This window comes from Protopterus annectens, chromosome 14.part0 (assembly GCF_019279795.1).
Source record: "Protopterus annectens isolate FY-2018-M chromosome 14.part0, PAN1.0, whole genome shotgun sequence".
Taxonomy (NCBI): Eukaryota; Metazoa; Chordata; order Ceratodontiformes; family Protopteridae; genus Protopterus; species Protopterus annectens.
In genome coordinates, this window is record NC_056748.1 from 952,599,126 (window position 1) to 952,616,211 (window position 17,086).

Consider the following 17,086-nt stretch of genomic DNA (forward strand, 5'->3'; position numbering starts at 1 on the left):
GTGTGCTGCTATGTCTTATAAAAGTAAAAGAAAAAATCAGTGACTTAAAATAGAGAAAAAGATATGTGCACTGATAACTGGGCTTAAAATAGTGCACCAAAAAATTACCTTACTTTTAATAGTAATTTTGAGTTGAACTGAAAAAATGTGGAACACACTGCATTTGATTTGATGAACATCAGTTAATGACTTTTTTGTTGCTGCGTTTTTATAGATAAGTGCAGGGTCACATATTTCTTGTATTTTTGTTCATTCAGTTTCTTTGATAACTCAGGTGTTGGTGAATGCTAGTGTGTCACCCAAAACATTATGGAGTTTCACCTTTGACACGTGTGTCATAGGTTCGCCATCACTGGCTTAGGTAGTTTGGTAGTAATATTACCAAATTCTTTAATAATGATGATTTTCCTGACTGAGAGTATCTTTGTGGGCTAGCCTCATTTGCAGAGGAAGTGCAGGGTCAAACGTTGCAATATGTACTGTTCATTTAACAATTTAACTGCCAAAAAAAAGTTTCAACTGCACATATTATTACACATTAAAATATACTTTTAAAAATGGCAAAGTAAATAAATAAGCAGTGGTGGCACCTTATACAACTGCAGAAAATGTCATAGAATAAGATGCTTGGGAAACGTTACCTTACAAGGTATTTCCCATCATCTTCATAAACTCATAATTAATTTAACTAATTTTATTTAATTTTAATTACATTAATTAATGACTACATTTGCAGATGACTGCAAGTTAGTAGTCACTGAATCCCTAAATGACTTAGCCATCCTTTGTCCTAAATAAATACACAGTACCAAAATCATGGACTGAAACTAAATGCCAAAAAAATTGCTACTGTGTCCCTTAGGAAGTCATCTATCCCAGGTAGCTACCAATAATGCAGCATTAAGAGCTGACCCAGTTGTTCAGGATTTGGGAGCTTGTGTGGACAGTGACCTTACTTTTGACTAACATGCATCTATTGTTTTGAAAAAAAGCCCTTCTATATTGCACAGCTTATAAATAAAGGCAACGTGCTAAGATTTAGGGATGTCATTGTTACCCATTACTCATCCCTCATTACACCCTTCTTTGAATATAATGCTGCCATTGGCATGTATCTATCCAGACCCATGCAACAACTGGAGTGCCCACAGAGATACCTACTAAAATGACACAAGGCCTAAACAGCATGTCCTAAATGGACTGACTCAAAGCCTCATTACTATATTCATTATCCTACAGACTGTTAAGAGGAGACTTGTGTCTGGAATAGAAGGTATCCGCTGACACAATACTAATGAATTTACTGCACATCAGGAAGTCAAATGGCATCAGAAATACTCAGTCTAGGGATCTAAATCTCTTCTGAAACTTTAACAGAATGGTTTAGAGGGACAAGTATATATTGCAGAGGATACCACTGCTCTGGAACAGACTTGCTGTTTATTAACAACATGGTTAATAAAAATCTAAACAAGTAAGTAAATAAATAAAATATTTGCTGTTTAATTTACTGCAGGAATGCCCTCTGCACTACTAATGGACAGATATAGCTCCTAAATGCTTTATCCCATGCATGGGTCTCCACAAATTATCTATGTCATGTTCCCACTTATTCTAATTGGAAGTAATATACAATTATTGACCATAAGATGGGCAAAGCCAATCTCTAACAAATAGGATAGCTTAATTTGAGCACAAAAAGAGAAATTGTCTAGGCTTAAAATGGCCCTCAAGGTTGGCTAGCTTCATGCACTTGTAAATTAATCAGAAAAAAATGTAAAGAAAAGTGGATGACAAATAGTTTATAACCATCTAATGTGTAATAAAAATCAAGAATGGAATCATACCTCTCAATTGTCCAGACTTACGAAGAATGTCCAGATTTTGCCTCAAATTGTTGGTCTTTTCTTCATAAAAGTGTTGGTTTTCTGGCAAATCATTGAGGATTGAAGTGAGAAAATAATGGAAAATATTTGAATTTCAGACTTCATACCCTTCAAAAAGTAATGTTAATGCAAATTCAATTAATTTATCAACTTTCTAAGTTTATAAGAGCAATATTTAAAATTGTCTCTAATTTTGGACCTTACCCCCCCATGTTAATTATGACTATGCCCAGATTTCTTGTCCTGAGAGTTTGAGAGGTATGAATGGAGTATTAGAAAGTAAAGTAATAGCAATGTTAATAAAGTCCACAGCACCACTGGTACTACGCCTCTAGAAAGAATGGTTATCTAAAGCTTTGCGCTTAAAGGCAGGGAGATGTAGCAAAAATAATAATCAAAACATCAGAAATATTAGCCTACAAACATATCATAATCACCATCATTTCAGAAACTGGTGGTGATAAAAACATACCAATGATTATCAACCTGAAAAATATTTATTACTCATTTCATTGTTCAAGACATCTTTAATTTTGTTTGAATACTTGAAAATGGCAGCTGATACACTAGCCTACCCAATTTCAATTCTAATCAACCGTTCTATAACAGAAGGCTATGTTCCCTCGATATGGAAAATATCCCACATCATTCCCCTCCACAAAGGCACCCCATCCACCAACCTTTCCAATTACCACTCCACTGCTATCCTCTCCACTCTCTCCAAGATACTTGAAACATGTATCAACACCCAGGTCTCCCACTACCTCCTAGCTAATAATCTCCTCTCCAAAACCTAACATGGTTTCAAGCCATATCACAGCACTACCTCTGCTCTGCTCTCCTTCACCAACACTATACTTCATTACAAAAACAATGGCCTCTTCTCTACTGCCAGAATTTCTAGATCTCTCAAAGGCCTTTGACATGGTATCTCATAAGCTACTACTCTCCCCAACCTCTCCTTCTCACAATCAGCCTGCAACTAGTTCCACAGCTATCTTCACAGATGCCAGCAATCAGTAATCTAGGATGATAATATAGCACCTCACCTCCCAGTTACTCTCGGAGTTCCCCAATGGTCTATCATTGGCCCTCTGTTATTCTCACTTTTCACTAACAACCTACATACTGCCACCACACAAGCATCTCTTATAAAGTACGCAGATGACTCTACTCTCATCTGCCCTGCTCCCACTCTACCAGAACTACAACAAATCACACAGGAATCATTCTCTTCTGTAGAAAGCTGGCTATCCAATGCTCAGCTCCTACTCAACCCAAGTAAAACAAAACTATTTGTGTTCCAATCTTCCAAAGCCTTCCAAAAAAAACCCACTTCAACATTCTTGCCAAAGACAATACCATCATCTCTCCATCAGAACACACAAAATTACTCGGTGTGGAAATAGACAACAAACTTAGATTTGATGCCCGCATATCTCTCACAATAAAAAAGTTCACAAGAAACTTGGTGCATTATATCGAAGCCGCCAGTTCCTAACCAAGGTGGCTAGAATCTCCATAGCCAATTCCCAGTTAATCTCCACCCTACTCTATGCATCCCCCATACTTACCAACCTTAAACAGACAGACCTATACAAGCTGGATGCTTGTTACAACAAAACTGCTAAATTTGCCACTGGAACCTCCTACTGCAGCCATCATTGTATCTCCCTTAAAGAAGTAAACTGTCTAGAACTCCCATAACTCCTTCACTTTAATCAACTCACCCTTGCTCATAAACTTATTAATCACCCCCTTAACATCCCTTCCCTTCAAACCCTTCTCCAACCCTATTACCCCACTAGGTCCCTAAGATCAAGCAACAAAAATCAACTCACTGTTATCAAACCCAAAACCTCAGCAGGAGAAGCCATATTTTCATGTACCATATCCAAACTTTGGAACAATTTTCCACCCTCTATAACTACTCTACCTTCCAGCAGCCTTTTCAAGACTGTGCTCAAATTCCACTTAAATTTGCACTGGCTTTGTCTTTGTTCTAATCCAGACTAACACTCCCACCCTTACCTTCCCACCCCACCTAGACTCTTAACCCAACTATACTACCACCACTACTAACCACAGTCAGAAATAGCTAGTTGTCTTTACATACTTTATCTTGTCTGACAACTTTGTTACTAATATTATAAACGACAAGAAACTATCTTAACTTGCAACATTTACTGTATATACTGTTGATAATCAATATTCTGTTATTGTATTAAAGCCAACAACCTGTAATGTTGTTTACTATTGCTGCAACTTTGTATCTCTATTTATCATGTATATGATGTGGAGCTTTTCTCCCCAGGCATCTGCTGAAAAAGGACCTGTGTCCAGTCGGAATTTCTCGGTAAATAAATAAATACATACATAAAATTTAAAGATGTACAAATCTTGTAGTGACTGAAAGTTTGTTCTACTGATCTATCACCCTCTACTCAAGCCTTTATCTTCTCCTTCTTCTTCGTCTTGCTAGTAGTTTTCCACTTCCACTCCCAACCTTATGCCTGTAGATCATGAGATCCAGAACACAACTTTAAATACAAGCATTCAAAAATGACTTAATTTTAAAAACCTAATACAAGTATCACTCCGCCATGAAATCTCCTGTATGCTAAGGAAAATATCAAGTTGCTTTAATCTCATGAGATGTTATTGACTTTGACATTTACTTTTGAAGGGCTTATCTTCATTTTAAGTGAACAGCATTATTTTGTTTATAAGGACACCACTGGGAATAGCATTCTCAACAATTATGTTATTTAAATAAATTAGCAGGTATTATGGGCTTTTTAAAGACATGTAGCTTATTGGAGGAACTACAGAATCCATATTGTCAAGCTGGGTGTAAAAATGTCATCGTCAGTAAAGACTCTAGATATTTAATGTAAATGAACTCAGAAAAATAAAAAATGTTCTTGTGATAAACATGAATAAATTCAACTTCTCCATATTTAACTAAACATTTTTTTCTGTGTTTAGGGTAAGTTTTTGTCTATCTGATAAACATGAAACATCATGGAAAATATTTTGAAATAATTTACATTCACTTTGTGATGGTTTGCTAAAATCTGTTGTAATGTAATCATTATATGTAATTAATATACAGTTTTTGGGGAAAACTAAATCATTGATATGCAGAGGAAAAAGTAGCAAGTCCAAGACATAACCTCTCAACCTGTAGCTATTCAAAACAGGATCAGAAGACCATGAAAAGTAGGAGCATCCAACCTAAAAATCCTGGACATCTGATTAATATAAAATTTGAATACCAAATAGTGCACAACTTCTTGCTTCCATTATGAATGTGGGCATACTACTCAGAAACATGCTTAATAAATAAAGTGTGACAAAAATGATAGCAAAATATAAGCACATTATCAAAGAAACAATCTATAAACTTTAATGAACTATATTGCAAAATTCTACTATTAGTTGTGAGATATGTGTCTTTCTTAAATTTTTTTGGTGTCACTAATATGTTGGCCATTTAGTGTGTTTTTCTCTGTATTAAAGAGCTTCAAAAATCATAAGTGATAAAAGTGATTCAGAAAATTGTATAAAGGTGTAAATCTTGAAAATTGGGATGTACCTCCAAAAATATGAACATCATGTAGAGGGGTAAATCGAGCTTGAAAATAGGATGTTTTTCCAAAATAGGGACAGCTGTGAGGCCTGATCCAAGGAGTAAGCCCTTAGTGACCTATTTACTCAGTGGACTTTAAATGATCAGCTTCCATATTATAAAGTCTACTTTCCATTAAGGCTTCAGATCACATATGTTGATTCTCTTAAAATGTAATTTCTTTAAAAGAATCTCGTAATCATCTAAGACAGGTATAATATATCTTCTTGTATATCAGCATCTACTGCTTTAATGGCAGTTGTAATAAAGACTAAGTACTAAGCAGTTTAAACTGGAAAGACTAGAAAGCATGTTTCAGGTAGGAACATGGCTGGGTCCCAGCAATACAAGACCCCCAGAGAAGGCTCTGTGCAGGCACAATGTACTTAAACTCTTACCATCTGTAGGAGGAATTAAGGTAGTATGCCAAAGGAGTACACATCATGCTAATCACAACTGTCAAAGATGAAAGAATGGCTGACCATTGTCATGGCAACCAGCTCAACATGTCATGAGTTGGAAGCATAGTGAATAGCCATACATAACGGGCACATATACCGTAGTTTATTAATAAATGAACTACTTATTAATGGTGCATATAACATGCTTCATACTGAACTGTGTGCTTTCTCAGACAGACCACAGGAACAGTCACAAACATTAATAGTGACTTGAGGCCTGCAGGTATTCTAAGTGACTAATTTAGCCATTTCTGTGCTACCTGATATGCTTTATCTGAAACAGCCTATCTAGGGTTATTCTTTTGTGAGATGCTAGTGCATTCAATTAAACTTTACTTCTCTTCAGATAAAGTAGTGTTCTGCTCCTGTTCAGTGATGGCCAGCACTTGGGCAGTGCTCTGATAGACTTTCCCAGAAGAATGGTGTTCAAAAAAGTGAATACATCAAGGAACATACTGGGTAAAAATGACACTATAGCCAGGAATTTTGCAACTATGACTTCACCTGCCAGCAATGCCAAGGTGATAAGAATCCACACATGAAGTGACAATGGTGTATCTATGCCATACAGTGTCCCTAAATTCTTCCTCTTTAGCAGTCAGTTTATAATCTGGACATAATAGAAAAGGCAGCCTTTCTTTATGGGCTTTAGAAACATCTTTCTGCTAATTTCTCACAGTTGGTAAGAGTATGCTGAAATGCCACTATGTGCCCACCATCTCTAGGTACCACCTTAAGCAGATTCTACACTGTATTATAGGTTACCTCTGTCATGCACTACATCAGGCAGAACATCAGTGGCACAGCTCTACTGGTGATCATAATATCAATAGTGCTATGTGGTAAGTGCATTTCTTAATAGGCATCTGCCTGTATTGACAACGCACTATCTACCAGTATGAGATATGATTTACTGAGGATATTCATATCGTGGGTAGTGGTCTAAAGCAGGATGGTAATCTCAGTGATTTGTTCTCCGTGCACAGCATTATGAATGTCCTTCTGTATACTTGGTACATCACTACTTAACAACCATCATCTAGACACTGATTAACTTTCCTTACTCTCTGCCATGCCCCATTTATTGTGTATTATGGGCTGCCAAAGCTCAGCATATCCTGATGAGCATCCTTGTCTGTGTTGTGCACGATCCCCTGAATGATATGGCTAGCTACAAGTTTGGAGCAGACTGTCTGTTTGTTCATGGGGCCTGTGGCATCTTTTGCATGCTGAATGACTTTCAGGAGCTCCCTTGATTCATGGTGATGACACATTATAAATCTGCCTCTGTAGATCTTGCATTAGTTCTTGATTCACAACCAATAGAGCCTGCTGTGCATTGCCTTCTTGTGGTGCTAAAAATATCAATCAGCCAGGTGTTATCTTTTCTCAGTTTGGTTGATACTGAGATATGCAATCTCATAGTTAGCATATATTACTAGCAGGATATGAGGGGTGCACAGGGCTTGCTCCACCAAAAAGCATTATTTCTTTTGCAAGCTGCAGTGTTGTGCCTCCATACATGTACACTGAGGAGCTGATTTTTTTTTTATGTTTTGCTGTCAATATTAGTGACATCAACACTAGGGTGTTTCAGCTACTTTAAGTACACCACCTGTATCTATCCATTTATATATCACACTTACACAGTCGCACTCAAATGCAAGCACACGTTTCGCATGTCGGTGTTTTCGGTGTCGGGATTTGAACTTGTCAGGTATTTGCTTTGTCGGTCTTCTGGTGTTATTGATCTCATTGTCGGTCTTGTGAGCTGTTGGTTTACTGTAGTAGACTTATATATATATATATATATATATATATATATATATATATATATATATATATATATATATATATATATATATATATATACACATACACACACACACACACATACACACACACACACACACACACACACACACACACACACACACACACACACACACACACACACACAAAGGGATGACATTTCAAACTTTCCCTGTTTGATTTTCTTCTGTTATACTAAGGCAGTGTATATAAGCACATATGCAGCATACGCTCATGCAATGTATACATATAACTGAATAATATATCAAATTTCTCTCTGTTTTCTCATTCTTGTTATATTTAAGGCTGAGTTTGACTAGCTATATTTCCTTTTTTATGTCTGGTGGCAAGACTTTCCATTTTATTCCCTTTTTCCTTAATGTTTTCCCCTTTTTATCATTATCTATAGATACTGTTTTCTTCCTCTATCTACATTTCTGTATCTCCTAATCTAAATTGATAATATTCTGAATTTTTCACTTTGATTTACAATTTCCCTACCAGTGCTTTCCTGTCTAACTGATTTTGTGTCACTAAGAAATCCACTGTGACTAGCGAACTGTTCATTGAATAAAACTTCTAACTGCATGGAAAGTGCCTATCAAGTAAAATCAGAGTAGGTCCCAAGCTAAAGAAGCTGCACCACTTACTCAGTTCTAGTATTAGATTGTTTACCTGTTGGAGGCTGGCGTGCACACTACCTGAGGCTTGTTTCTCACCCATGCTATCCTAGGCCCATTTTCTCGCCTATCTATCCTCCCCTTTCACTCCATGGACCTGCTTATTAGTTTTAATAATGTACTGCTTTTTACATAATATTTCTTTTAACTCAGTTAGTGCAGGCATTCTGTAACCATAATATTACTGATTGTTTCTTTTGCAGTAGTCTGACCATGCTTACTGGTTTTCTACTTCCGTGTTGTGGCCCATATTCTTTCAACAACCATGCTATTTTCATCATTGAGCTCTTGCACCAATTGTGTTTATCTATGCTAATTGCTTCCTTCTGATTTGTTGTTACCCTTCCACCCTTATAATCACTGTTCTGTCCAAGTTAACTTATCCACCTGGATTACACAGGTGCCATCTTTTAAACATCTTTACCAAACAGTAGTTTTCTTCTCCTGTAGTGGTGTGCTTGCCAAGTAAGTTTTTTCTCATACAGCTGCAACTTACATATTATTGCAGGGAGTTGCTATATTCTTGGGATCACACTGATAAATCAACACTGACATCACTGCACTGACATGAGAAAGCAAGACAGCTGTCCTACTATACTGTAACTGGTCCATGCGCAGATTCTACCTACTTACCATTTGGCGTAGACCAATCTATTTAACTGGACAGTGTTCATAATACTAGAATTGTTAATATTTCAGTTGTATATTTTTGAATTTATATGGCTTATGCTATATTTCTGTGATACAGTACATAGCTGTATTATAATACACATTTAATTCCTTTGTTCTTACACATTTGATAGGACTACTGTGTTATCTGTTTAGTCATAATAGCTTGTAAGTATGTCTTTAATATTTCTGACCACAGTGTTGCTTGTGTAGTTGCCATATCTTGCTGTATAGTCTTTATTGACTGTTTCTCCTGATTAACACTCGTAGGTTTTTGTTTGTTTGTACTTGTGTTAAAAGGCACTACTTGTGTACTGTGAATGCATCCTTAACCTTTAATATTTGAAGCTTTAGCACTAATCCATTTCTCTATGTACTCTTTATCCTTTTATTTCTTTACATTATGTTTTAGGCTTCAAATAGCATACATATAGTTTACTATCAAAATTTTGAGGTGGCTTACCTAGACTATTCACATCCCTGACCCGAACAACGAAACAGAATTGCGCTGATATGGAAGAAAGAATCTACATTTGACCACTCAACATCCAAAAAAATTCCACTACGAGGCAGAAAATTTCCTACCATTTTGCAGGGGGGGGGGGCAAGCCCCCCTGCACCCCACATCCCCTGCTACTTATATATTCTAACTCCAAGATCGCACTACAGTGAGGAAAAGTAATTTTCTGCATTTATATCATGTTATCAAAAGATGAAAATAGCGAACGTTATTTCATCTGCCCCAAAACATCTAAACATGAAAATATCGAACAATATCCCATGGAAAAAATTTGCTGCACTGAAACACATACACACAACACAAGCACATCAAACAAACAGCAACCACACAAATACACTTAAATTCCTACATCTAACGCTACACTAAACTAAACATACACTACTATCTACCCACTTACCTTAACCCAAACCCTAACCCTAAGGTCTGTCACTATCGCACACTCACCTAACCCGTACCCTAACCCTAACTCACTTAAACCGCCCCTAACCCTAAAGTCTGTCACTATCTCACACATGCCTAACCCGCACCCTAACCCTAACTCACTTAACCTGCCCTTAACCCTAATGTACAAAAAAATCGCACACTTACCTGAACCCAACCCGTAACTTTCAACCACAGCACTAAGAATAGCAAAGCCACAGAAACGGCCAACTGAATTCTTTCTCAAGGAAAGAATTCACTGTTCTGCAGCTTCTCTATTCTTAGCATTCACTGAATAGTGTTCGATATCAGAACATTTGAAGTTTTAGTACTTTGATGTTCTGATATAGACCCAATTTTCCTGATTCCCACTGTAGTGCGATGCACTTCAAAACACCATTGCTCCAAACTGTGAACACAGTCTCAGTATCAATGTTTCAAAGTCAACAGGAATTGTGTTCACAGTTTTGCCTCTCTGCCGTTCGGTGTTTGTCCTTCTCACTGTCGAAGTAAGCCACCTCGACATTTTGATTGTAAACCCATACATACTAATATCTCTGTTGCTCATATTTGGTATCTAATCTCTATTCTGAACTGTTTTCTTCCTCAGTCTGCATTTCTGTATCTCCTAATCTAAATTGATAATATTCTGAATTTCTCTCTCTCTTTTTTTTGTTTTACAGTTTTCCTACCAGTGATTTCCTGTCTCTCTAACTGATTCTTCAGCAGTAAGAAATCCACCTCAATGAGTGAACTCCTCATTGAATAAAACTTCTAACTACAGGGAAAGTGCCTATCAAGTAAAATCAGAGTAGGTTCCACGCTAAAGAAGCCATAGCACGTATTCAATTCTAGTATTAGACTGTTTACGTGTTGGAGGCTGGCGTGCACACTCTCTGAGGCAAACCTCACTGCTTGTTTCTTATCCGTGCTATCCTAGTCCCATTTTCTTTCCTATCTGTCCTCCCCTTTCAATCCATAGACCTGCTTATCACTTTTAATAAAGTGCTGCTTTTTACATAATATTTCTTTTAACTCATTTAACTTGCATCCATAATATTATATTATGTTTCTTCTGCAGTAGTCTGATCATACTTACTGTTTTTCTAGCTCCTTGTATTGTGGCTCATCCTGCTCCGTTCACCTTTGCTTCACTTGGGTTCACTCCACTCCCCTACCCTACCCCATTCCCACGCACCACAGCATCAATTACCATTATAGCTAACCTTCTTTTACCCCACCCCTTCACACTCCCACATCCCTTTACTTCAGTTACTCGGATCATTGCCCTCCTTCCCAAGCCCCTCCCACTGTCCAGCATACTTCAAATTTAACCTCCCACTCATTCTTACTTCTCCAATTTCCCCTTAATTTATCCCACTCACCCTCCTCTCACTCCTCCATCTAACTCCTTTCCCATCACTATGTTCCTACTTCCCGTCTTTTCCTTTCTTTTCCTTTTCCTATCTTCCCTTACCTCTTATCATACCCAACTTAACTTACATCCCATCCCCCTACATCCTTCTACTCATTAAACACCTTTAGCTACTAGTGCTCTCCTATATCTCCCACTCTCTTTTCCTGCACTAACTACACTCTTCCCCAAATCAGATTCCTTCCAGATACCTTTCCACGTCATGACAAGAAGCTGAAAATTCTGCCACCTTACCCCACTATATTTATTCTTCTTGTCTACCTTTGCAACTCCCTTCAACTTTCAGGTGACATTCACCCCAACCCAGGCCCATATAACAATTAATTTACTCCAAACAACAGAACTCACTCACCCCTGAAAGTACCACATCCTTCTTTCAAATAATTCTCCTTTTATTCAATCAACATTCACAGCATCCTTAACAAGACAACTGAATTTCACTCTTGGATATTCCAATACTCCCTGAACATAACCTCTCTCTCAGAAACTTGGTTGAAACCACATATCACAAACAATGAAGTACTCCCACCTGTCTGTAACATCTTACACCTTGATAATACTCATAAAAAGGAGGAGGTGTAGCTATTATGTACTCAAACCTCATAATCTTATCCCCACTAACTAACTCACCCCCCTCCTTTCACCCAGCTCAACTCATCATTGCTAATTGCAAACTAAACAACCATAAAACCCGGACAATAGTTGCTAGCTATATACCCCTTGGTGATAACATTTCCTTACTAGAATAGATTCTCCACTGGATGGATGACAGTATTCCTAATGAAACTATCATACTTGGTGATGTTAGTATCAATTGGCTTGCCCTCAACTCTACCTACATCTAACATAAATCTACATGGCTATATCCAACTTATCTCTTCTTAAACTTTTCTTCACAAACCCACAAACACCAGTTCTATCCTTGACTGGATTCTTGTCTCCCATCCTAACCTCTATCACCACCCTAAATCCCTGCCAGACTGAATTAGTGATTACTACCCTATCCAAATCCAAAGATATTCCCCCCACTTCACTAGACCTCATAAACTCAAGGAATGCCGTAAGCTAACCAACTTCAACCCTGAGACTTTCAACAACCATCTCTCTGTAATTGACTGGTCCTTCCTCTTTCACCTCTCTTTTGATGATGCTGTTCTTCAATTCACTTCCATCTTCCTTATAGGTTCATAGGTTGGTACTAGGCTGTCGGTCCTAGGGCCTTTACAAGCCCAGCCCTAACAATTCCCTGGCTATTTCTTCCCACAGTATTTACTTCCCTGGACCCCTGTCTAGCAGGGCGACTGATGTGATCCCAGGGGTGAATTTCCTATCTCCCATCCAATTGTCAAGGTTCCTTATGAAGAAGGCCAAGGAAGTGCTCTGCTTGACATGTATGGGCAGTCTATTCCAGAGTATAGGGAGTCTCTGGGTCAGGAACCTATCTCTTCAGCATGTTTTGTTCATTGTGATGACAAGGTTTACATCTCTTGAGTGTGTGGCTCAGAGGGATTGGGATTTCTTTAAGTGGAGCATGTCCAACAGGTCAGGGTTTGACATGGCCTTGTATGTTAAGCAGAGATTGTCTCTGAGTAGACGATATGCCACAGAGTATAGCTGGAGTTTTTTTAGACAGTCATCAAGCTAAGACTTTAACTACTCATAACTAAACCCTTTAGGGAAGACTCACAGGTTTTGTGTCCTTTGAAACAAATGAGCTGTGTTTGAAGGTCTCTCTCTCTCTCTCTCTCTAGGTGGCTTTCTGATTGCATTACATTCATCTAGATGCTCAGGTAAGAGCCGCCCTCTCCAAAGCAAAAAACACAGCATCAATGGGACCAGACGGTGTCCCGGGCTGCGTCCTACATGAACTCCAAGAAGAGCTAAACCCAAACATAAAACTACTGTTCAATCTCAGCCTTACTACAGGATATGTACCCAAAGAGTGGCGTACAGCAACAGTGGTCCCTCTCCACAAAGGTGGTGCCTCAACGGATCCTGGAAACTATGACCCCATAAGCCTGACTAGCTTAGTCTGCAAAGCTATGAAAAGGATCATCATGTACCTCATAAATAAAGATATTGGAGACCTACAGACACTGGATCCTACCCAGTTCGACTTTGTTAAGGGCAGATCCTGCCTCTTAAACCTGGTTGATTTCTTTGAAACAGTCACCAAGGCCATTGACGAGGGGAAGGTGGTCCACACAGCCTACCTGGACCTCACAAAAGCCTTCAATACAATACCCCACTCGGGCATTATAGGTAAGCTCACCAGCTTAAATATAAACCCCTATGTCATTAGATGGGTTGCAAACTGGCTCAAGGACAGAACCCACATGGTTAGAATTGCTGGAGCCATGTCAGACTCCAAACCAGTTACAAGTGGCATCCCACAAGGCTCAGTCCTGGGACCTCTCTTGTTCGGTATATATTTCTCAGAGGTACAGGCCAACATGGAAGGACTGTGGCTGACCAAGTTCGCAGATGACTGCAAACTGGGCACCATAATCGACTCTCCAGCCGACACAGGCACCCTCCAAAAGGGCCTCATAGAAACAGACAACTGGTGCCAGAGCCATGGCTTCAAGCTAAATGCCAAAAAGTGTATAGTCATCCCCTTTGGCAAAAACAAAGTGCCCACAAATTACCACATAGGTGGTAATCCATTAAGTACAGAAGAAATAATTAGCGACCTGGGGACCCAAGTTGATAGCAATCTCTCAGTTGACAACCATGTGGCCAAAGTGGTTAGAAGAACATTTGATATAGCCCACCTAATCATGAAGGGATTCACATCTAGATCAGGTTAGGTCATCGTGCCTCTTTACTCATCCCTCATCAGGCCCATAATTGAGTACAATGCCCCTTTTGGGATGTACCTTACCAGACACCTGCAGCAACTGGAAAGACCCCAAAAGTACCTCACCAAGAAGATCAAAGGGCTCAAACAGATGCCATATGCTGCCCGGTTAAAGAAACTCCAGCTCTACTCAGTGGCATACTGCCTGCTCAGAGGCGATCTGTGCCTGACATATAAAGCCATGTCCAACCCGGAATTAATGGACATGCTGCACCTCAGAAAATCCAAATCCCATCGAGCTACGCTCGAGACTTGAACCTCAGCACTGAAATAAATAGGACATGCTGGAGGGACAGATTCATAACCCAGAGGCTCCCTTCACTCTGGAATAAAATCCCAGTCCAGGTTAGGCAGAGTCCCTCATTGACTCTCTTCAAGAGGAATCTTGATGAGTGGATGGGAGATCGTAGGTTTACCCCGGGTATCACTTCTGTGTCACTGTTAGACAGAGGCGCAGTATACTAACCTCGGAAAAGGGCATAGCAAAATTATTTTAAAATGGGTGGCGAAAGCCAAACACACTCTGGTTAGGCTTATAAATGCCCTAGGGCAGATAGCCTAGTATGAACCTATGAACCTATGAACCTATAATCTATTCTGCTCACAGCTGAACCTTATGCGGAGACCTAAGGCTCATTGTACATAGTCCATTGTCACTTCTGTAGCTTTCTTTAGCAGTTCTTCATTTGATGAAATCTGTGCTGCAACAATCTGGTCTACATAACATACTTTTGCCAAACATAACAAATTAGATGTTAATTAAGGTGTAGGGCTTCATTTGGAGCCATTATCCTCAACAGTTTCCTGTCATGATATCAACCAAGTATTCTGTGATTGGGGATTCTAATCCATTAGTCGGATTGAACAGATGAGATGAATAGGATATAGTAGTTATGTACTTAACATACCAGATCCTTTTATCCATGTCTTCATGATTAAGGTATTCCCTCTCTTCCCCCTTCCAGGAGGACCTGAAAGACTATTAGAGCTAGTCTCCAGTGCTGTCTCCAGAAAACCAATTTTTCTTCATTTGACAGTAAACAGTCTGTAGTAGCTTCACTCTCAGGCACACTGTGGGAAGGAAAACAATGAAACAAGCTTGAGGCTGGAGCATTAGTTTTGCTGACTCAGATCCGACATGTTGTATCGGTCAGACATGGATGAAAGGAGCCAGCATTATGGTAAGTGCATAACTGTCATTTATTGATAACTTCATAAAGGTTTGTATGTGTTAGTAAACAACATCTGTAGATTATACTGTGAATATAATTGTGTCTAGAGAGTATCCGAAGACGTCTACAGATTCTTGCTTTATGCATTTGATTTATGTAATACTTATCAGAATTTTCTTTTTGTAGTTCTTTTAGAGGGAGAATTGTCAGAGTCAAATCACATTGCTTACTCTGGCTTAAAAAGGCAACCATGTCTCTCATCCTAAACAGAGATTCAGCATGGAAACTCTGGAAAAAGACAAAATCCCTCACACACTTACAAAAATCTAGGGAACTCCGTAACCTGGTCAAAAAACACATAATCATGGATAAAAAAAAGATTCTACCACTCACCCCTAACTTCACAACCTAGATGCCCCCCAAAATTCTGGAATACTGTTAACCAAATTCTCCACCCCAGAAACCCTTCAACACCAAACCCCTGCCCTAATAATTCTCCTCAAGAAACTACCTCCATCTTCAATACCTACTTTATCGATACCATTAGCAAACTTATGCTCACTTCCAACCCTACTAATCTCTCACCTCCCACCACTCCCCTACTACAAAACTGCCTTTTTCATTAAATCCCATTTCTACCAGTTATATTAAACATCTCCTTCTTAAACTTAAACCATGTTCTCCATCTGCTGACAACTTGCCATCTTTCTTCCTGAAGGCTACTGCATACTCTATAGCATACCCAGTCTCCATCCTCATTAACCGCTCAATCTGTGACTCCACTGTCTCAACTCTCTGGAAGAAATTCCACACCATACCTATTTACAAAGGTGGAAACTGTAGAACTCTCTAATGTTTGCAGAATTGTTATACTCTCTTCTCTCCAAAATTCTCAAACATTATCGGGTCATACCTCACTCACAATAACCTCATCACCTCTACCCAGCATGGATTCTGCTCCCATCACAGCACCACTACTGCACTAATTTCCTTTACTAATACCATCTCCCTAGCCAGAGACAGTAACAAATTAGTATACTGCCACTTCTTAGATCTCTCCAAAGCCTTTGATACTGTCTCTCACTCCATCCTCCTCAATAAATCTTCTCAACTAAACCCTTCCCCTGCAACTATCTCCTGGTTTACTAGTTATTTCTCTAACAGACAAGAGTCCATCTAATAGTTGTCTGTTTTATCTCCCTGTCTCCCCATAAATATGGGTATCCCACAAAGATCAATTATAGGCCCCCTTCTCTTTAACATCTTTATTGACCAGCTCCATTCATCCTGTCCTCAGTCATCCTTCATACAGTACGTGGATGACTCCACTATCATCACCATTGCTGATAATGCCTCTGATCTGCTCTCCTTAACTCAATCCTCTCTCAACCTCACTGAAATTTGGCTTACTAATAACCATCTCATACTAAACCCAAAAAGAAAAAAACTCCTCCTACTTCTACCCAAATCTCTCTACCATCTTAAATCCTCTTTCACCATCTCTTCCCTTAACAGCACCACTATCTCATCTGAATCCCAC